The 7269-nt window shown below is 48.0% G+C and overlaps 1 pseudogene; it reads right to left on the reverse strand.

Annotated features, from left to right (window-relative positions):
• The window catches only part of LOC134226949 (uncharacterized), a 439829-nt pseudogene extending 438350 nt beyond the window's left edge, over window positions 1-1479 (reverse strand).
• Window positions 1480-7269: the final 5790 nt, after the last annotated feature.

Consider the following 7269-nt stretch of genomic DNA (forward strand, 5'->3'; position numbering starts at 1 on the left):
GTGCCGTTCTCAAGAAACACGCAAGTTCTACCAGAAGCTCAACGCATCCCGCAAAGGAGGAGAAGATGACTACGTCAGTTCAGCGGACGATGGAAGCCAACCAGCCCCCACCTTGAGGGAAGTTAAGGATGCCATCCAACAGCCTAAATACCAATAAATCAGCTGGTAAGGATGGTATCGGAGCTGAGCTCATCAAGACGGGCCCGGAAAAGCTAGCCACTTGCCTGCACAAATTGATAGTCAGAATCTGGGAAACTGAACAGCTACCGGAGGAGTGGAAGGAAGGGGTTATATGCCCCATCTACAAGAAAGGCGACAAGCTGGAGTGTGAGAACTTTCGAGCGATCACCATCCTTAATGCCGCCTACAAAGTGATATCCCAGATCATCTTCCGTCGTCTGTCACCATTAGTGAACGAGTTCGTGGGAATTTATCAAGCCGGCTTCGTTGACGGCCGCTCGACAACGGACCAGATCTTTACTGTACGGCAAATCCTTCAAAAATGTCGTGAATACCAGGTCCCAACGCATCATCTGTTCGTTGATTTCAAGGCGGCATACGACAGTATAGACCGCGTAGAGCTATGGAAAATTATGGACGAGAACAGCTTCTCTGGGAAGCTTACCAGATTGATCAAAGCAACGGTGGAGTGTGTGCAAAACTGTGTGAAGATTTCGGGCGAACACTCCAGTTCGTTCGAATCGCGCCTAGGACTAAGACAAGGTGATGGACTTTCGTGCCTGTTGTTCAACATTGCGTCATGCGGACAGCCGGGGTACGATTTTCAACAGATCCAGTCAATTTATTTGTTTCGCGGATGACATGGACATTGTCGGCCGAACATTTGCAAAGGTGGCAGAACTGTACACTAGGGCAGTTCAAATTTCAAAAATGTTCGAAAATTCCAACTCCCATATGTTTATTACCATCATTTTGATAATATAGGAGTCCTGGCAAAATTTCAGGCAATTCGGTGGCCATTTAGGGGTGGCGCGAAGTCAATTTATGTTTATATGGAAATTTGTATGGGAAAAACTTAAAATTTGTTCAAATCCCCCTACAACTCTTAAATCGTGATGAATTCAAATAAACATCCACAACCTCCATTTTTGGAATCTATTTGAGCTCAACCAGTGGGTAACTCATTAATTTTGATTTATATTTCCATTGCTACCTTGCGGCTAATTACACCATTTTAGCCATTTATCCCATATTCTCACTGTCAATATAACCGTTCAATCCACTCATAACTAATGTGTTATCCGGAGGTCTCATTTATATAGAATCCAAAAATGGAGGTTGGGGATTTTTATTTGAATTCATCACGATTTGACAGCTGTAGGGAGACTTGAATAAATTTTACGTTTTTCCCATACAAATTTCCATATAAACATAAATTGACTTCGCGCCACCCCTAAATGGCCACCGAATTGCCTGAAATTTTGCCAGGACTCCTATATTATCAAAATGATGCTAATAGACATATGGGAGTTGGAATTTTCGAACATTTTTGAAATGTGAACTGCCCTACTGTACACCCGCCTGAAACGTGAAGCAACAAAAGTTGGACTGGTGGTGAATGCGTCAAAGACAAAGTACATGCTTGTGGGCGGAACCGAGCGCGACAGGGCCCGCCTGGGAAGCAGTGTTACGATAGACGGGGATACCTTCGAGGTGGTCGAGGAATTCGTCTACCTCGGATCCTTGGTAACGGCTGATAACAATGTCAGTCGTGAAATACGAGGCGCATCATCTGTGGAAGTCGGGCCTACTACGTGCTCCAGAAGAAACTACGGTCAAAAAAGATTCGCCACCGCACCAAAAATGTCATATACAAGACGCTAATAAGACCGGTTGTTCTCTACGGACATGAAACATGGACAATGCTCGAGGAGGACTTGCAAGCACTCGGAGTATTCGAGAGACGGGTGCTTAGGACCATCTTTGGCGGTGTGCAAGAAGACGGTGTGTGGCGGCGAAGAATGAACCATGAGCTCGCCCAACTCTACGGCGAACCCAGTATCCAGAAGGTAGCTAAAGCCGGAAGGGTACAATGGGTAGGACATGTTGCAAGAATGCCGGACAGCAACCCTGCAAAGATGGTGTTCGCTTCCGATCCGGCAGGTACGAGACGGCATCGTGGAGCGCAGCGAGCGAGATGGGCAGACCAGGTGCAAAACGACTTGGCGAGCGTGGGGCGTATCCGAGGATGGAGAGATGCGGCCTCGAACCATGTATTGTGGCGTCAAATTGTTGATTCAGTGTTATCTGTTTAGATGTAGACTAAATAAATGAAAGCAGGGGGCAGCAGGGACTATGTCCAAGGGCTTGACGATCCCTCCCCAGGCCATCTGCGAGTTGTGGCGCCTGCCTAGGATGTGGTGGGGTTTGACAGTGGGCCCTGTTATACCTCTATAAAAAGCTGCATGAATCCGCAAGTAGATTCCGCCAAAGCGACCGTGTGCCGCTCAAAGCGCACAAGCCCAAGTCCTGGTGTTAGGTGGGATGTTAAACAGCCCTGACACGACGGCCCTCCGACGAGACAGGAGGTTTGCGCAGGCCCAATAAGCCGCCTTTAAAAACAACTATTACGAACGACATAGAAGATAACACGACTCGATACAATCGGCAACGACCTAGGCGACGAATAAAGGATCACGATTGGAAGCTTGGAACATGGAACTGCAAGTCGCTAGGCTTCGCAGGTTGCGACAGGATAATCTACGATGAATTACATCCCCGCAACTTCGATGTCGTAGCGCTGCAGGAAATCTGCTGGACAGGACAGAAAGTGTGGAAAAGCGGGCATCGAGCGGCTACCTTCTACCAAAGCTGTGGCACCACCAACGAGCTGGGAACCGGCTTCATAGTGCTGGGAAAGATGCGCCAACGCGTGATTGGGTGGCAGCCAATCAACGCAAGGATGTGCAAGCTGAGGATAAAAGGCCGTTTCTTCAACTATAGCATCATCAACGTGCACTGCCCACACGAAGGAAGATCCGACGACGAGAGAGAAGCGTTCTATGCGCAGCTGGAGTAGACATACGATGGATGCCCACTGCGGGACGTCAAAATCGTCATCGGTGACATGAACGCTCAGGTAGGAAGGGAGGAAATGTCCCAGTCAACATTTTGGTACATATAACTCTTGATATAGGTTATTATATAAGAACCAACTAAATCGTATATAATGCACAGAATGGCTATATACGTACCAAAGTGGAGGCGATATAGGTACATACGAGTTTTATTTCACGATTTTTCCCGACATCATACGAACAGTATTACGATTAAACATTAAAATATAAAAAATAAAAAAAAATCTTACCAGCACCAAGTCTCGAACATGCGATCTTTGGATTTGCAGGCGGATACTCTACCACGGCACCATAGTGCGTATCTTGAAGTGAGTCGGATTTTTGTCCAACATAAACTCCACAATTTATATCTTTAAAACTGCTTGAAACTTCTGCAAGCCACTTGGACTCAGGTGGTTTCGATTGTATTACGATTCACGTAGACATTCATTCGCACTGATATAGGATATTACAAGGAATATAAGTCATTATGAGTTTTTATTTACACAATTACGATTGATTTCCACTATGGTAAAAATTATCGTATATGATACGTTCAATACAACATTTGTCGACAATAAACTGATAAAGTTTGATATGCAGTGCGATTTAGATTTTTAATGGACGCAAATGCGACTTTATTTGTTGTTTGTTATACGATATGTGGTTTACTGGGGTATAGACCGGTCATCGGACCGGATAGTCTGCATACCGTATCGAACGACATCGACCAACGATGCATAAACTTTGCAGCCTCCCGCGGAATGGTAGTCCGAAGCACTTTCTTCCCCCGCAAGAATATCCACAACGTCACATGGAAATCACCTAATCAAGTAACGGAAAACCAATTCGACCACGTTCTAATCGACGGTAAATTCTTCTCAGACATCACGAACGTACGCACTTACCGCAGTGCGAATATTGAATCCGACCACTACCTCGTTGCAGTATGTCTGCGCTCAAAACTCTCGACGGTGATCAACATGCGTCGGAGTCGTCCGCCGCGGCTTAACATTGGGCGGCTACAAGACGGTAGACTAGCCCAAGACTACGCGCAGCAGCTGGAAGTGGCACTCCCAACGGAAGAGCAGCTAGGCGAAGCATCTCTTGAAGATGGCTGGAGAGATATTCGATCCGCCATTGGAAGCACCGCAACCGCTGCACTAGGCACGGTGGCTCCGGATCAGAGAAACGACTGGTATGACGGCGAATGTGAGCAGTTAGTTGAGGAGAAGAATGCAGCATGGGCGAGATTACTGCAACACCGCACGAGGGCGAACAAGGTACGATACAAACGGGCGCGGAACAGACAAAACTCGATTTTCCGGAGGAAAAGCGCCAGCAGGAAGATCGAGACCGTGAAGAGACGGAGGAACTGTACCGCGCTAATAACGCACGAAAATTCTATGAGAAGTTGAACCGTTCACGTAAAGGTATAAGGACATAAACGGGAACCTTCTTACAAACGAGCGTGAGATGATCCAAAGGTGGCGGCAGCACTACGAAGAGCACCTGAATGGCGATATGGCAGACAACGGTGGCGGTATGGTAATGAACCTAGGAGCACGCGCGCAGGACATGCGACTTCCGGCTCCGAATCTCCAGGAAATCCAGGAGGAGATCGGCCGGCTGAAAAACAACAAAGCCCCTGGAGTTGACCAACTACCAGGAGAGCTGTTTAAACACGGTGGTGAGGCACTGGCTAGAGCGCTGCACTGGGTGATTACCAAGGTTTGGGAGGATGAGGTTCTGCCGCAGGAGTGGATGGAAGGTGTCGTGTGTCCCATCTACAAATAGGGCGATAAGCTGGATTGTAGCAACTACCGCGCAATCACATTGCTGAACGCCGCCTACAAGGTACTCTCCCAAATTTTATGCCGCCGACTAACACCAATTGCAAGAGAGTTCGTGGGGTAGTACCAAGCAGGATTTATGAGTGAACGCTCTACCACAGATCAGGTGTTCGCCGTACGTCAGGTATTGCAGAAATGTCGCGAACACAACGTTCCCACACATCATCTATTTATCGACTTCAAAGCCGCATATGATACAATCGATCGGGACCATCTATGGCAGCTAATGCACGAAAACGGATTTCCGGATAAACTGATACGGTTGATCAAGGCGACGATGGATCGGGTGATGTGCGTAGTTCGAGTTTCAGGGGCATTCTCGAGTCCCTTCGAAACGCGTAGAGGGTTACGGCAAGATGATGGTCTTTCGTGTCTGCTATTCAACATCGCTTTGGAGGGAGTAATACGAAGGGCAGGGATTGACACGAGTGGTACGATTTTCACGAAGTCCGTCCAGTTATTTGGTTTCGCCGACGACATTGATATCATGGCACGTAACTTTGAGAAGATGGAGGAAGCCTACATCAGACTGAAGAGGGAAGCTAAGCGGATCGGACTAGTCATCAACACGTCGAAGACGAAGTACATGATAAGAAGAGGTTCAAGAGAAGACAATGTGAGCCACCCACCGCGAGTTTGCATCGGTGGTGACGAAATCGAGGTGGTAGAAGAATTTGTGTACTTGGGCTCACTGGTGACTGCCGAAAATGACACCAGCAGAGAAATTCGGAGACGCATAGTGGCTGGAAATCGTACGTACTTTGGACTCCGCAAGACGCTCCGATCGAATAGAGTTCGCCGCCGTACCAAACTGACAATCTACAAAACGCTAATTAGACCGGTAGTCCGCACTTGGAGTTTTCGAAAGGAAAGTGCCGTGTACCATCTATGGTGGGGTGCAGATGGCGGACGGTACGTGGAGGAGGCGAATGAACCACGAATTGCATCAGCTGTTGGGAGAACCATCCATCGTTCACACCGCGAAAATCGGACGACTGCGATGGGCCGGACACGTAGCCAGAATGTCGGACAGTAACCCGGTGAAAATGGTTCTCGACAACGATCCGACGGGCACAAGAAGGCGAGGTGCGCAGCGGGCAAGGTGGATCGATCAGGTGGAAGATGACTTGCGGACCCTCCGTAGACTGCGTGGTTGGCGACGTGTAGCCATGGACCGAGCCGAATGGAGAAGACTCTTATATACCGCACAGGCCACTTCGGCCTTAGTCTGATTAAATAAATAATAACTAGTCATCAACACGTCGAAGACGAAGTACATGATAGGAAAAGGCTCAAGAGAGGTCAATATAAGCCACCCACCACGAGTTTCTATCGGTGGTGACGAAATCGAGGTGGTTGAAGAATTCGTGTACTTGGGCTCACTGGTGACCGCCGATAACGATACCAGCAGAGAAATTCGGAGGCGCATAGCGCAAGACGCTCCGATCGAATAGAGTTCGCCGCCGTACCAAACTGACTATCTACAAAACGCTTATAAGACCGGTAATTCTCTACGGACACGAGACCTGGACGCTGCTCGTGGAGTACCAACGCGCCCTGGGTGCTTATGAAAGGCGAGTGTTGCATACCAACTATGGTGGGGAGCAGTTGGCGGACGGTACGCGGAGGATGCGAATGAACCACGAGTTGCATCAGCTGTTGGGAGAACCATCCATCGTTCACACCGCGAAAATCGGAAGACTGCGGTGGGCCGGGCACGTAGCCAGAATGTCGGACAGTAATCCGGTGAAAATGGTTCTCGACAACGATCCGACGGGAACAAGAAGGCGAGGTGCACAGCGCGCAAGGTGGATCGATCAGGTGGAGGACGATTTGCGGACCCTCCGCAGACTGCGTGGTTGGCGAAGTGCAGCCATGGACCAAGCTGAATGGAGAAGACTTTTATGGGCAGCACAGGCCACTCCGGCCTTAGTCTGATAATAAATAAAATAAAATAAATGAAATGAAATAAATGAATGAGTACTAAGAAGTGAGAAGTGAAAAGCGAACAGTGATAATTGAGAAATAGTGCATAGTGAGACTCGCTCTAACTCATTCTCACTCACTCGCTCTAACTCATTCTCACTCACTCGCTGTAACTCATTCTCACTCACTCGCTCTAACAAATTCTCACTCACTCGCTCTAACTCATTCTCACTCACTCGCTCTAACTCATTCTCACTCACTTTCTCTCACTCATTCACTCTCTCATTCACTCACTCAATCTCACTCATACACCAATGTAAATAAATACTAAGGTATGGAAATCCATATATTGTGTGCGTGCCTTTTGTGTATGGCGAAAAAGCTTTCACTACTACATTCGAGCGAGCTCCCGT

This window comes from Armigeres subalbatus, chromosome 3 (genome assembly GCF_024139115.2).
Source record: "Armigeres subalbatus isolate Guangzhou_Male chromosome 3, GZ_Asu_2, whole genome shotgun sequence".
Lineage (NCBI taxonomy): Eukaryota > Metazoa > Arthropoda > Insecta > Diptera > Culicidae > Armigeres > Armigeres subalbatus.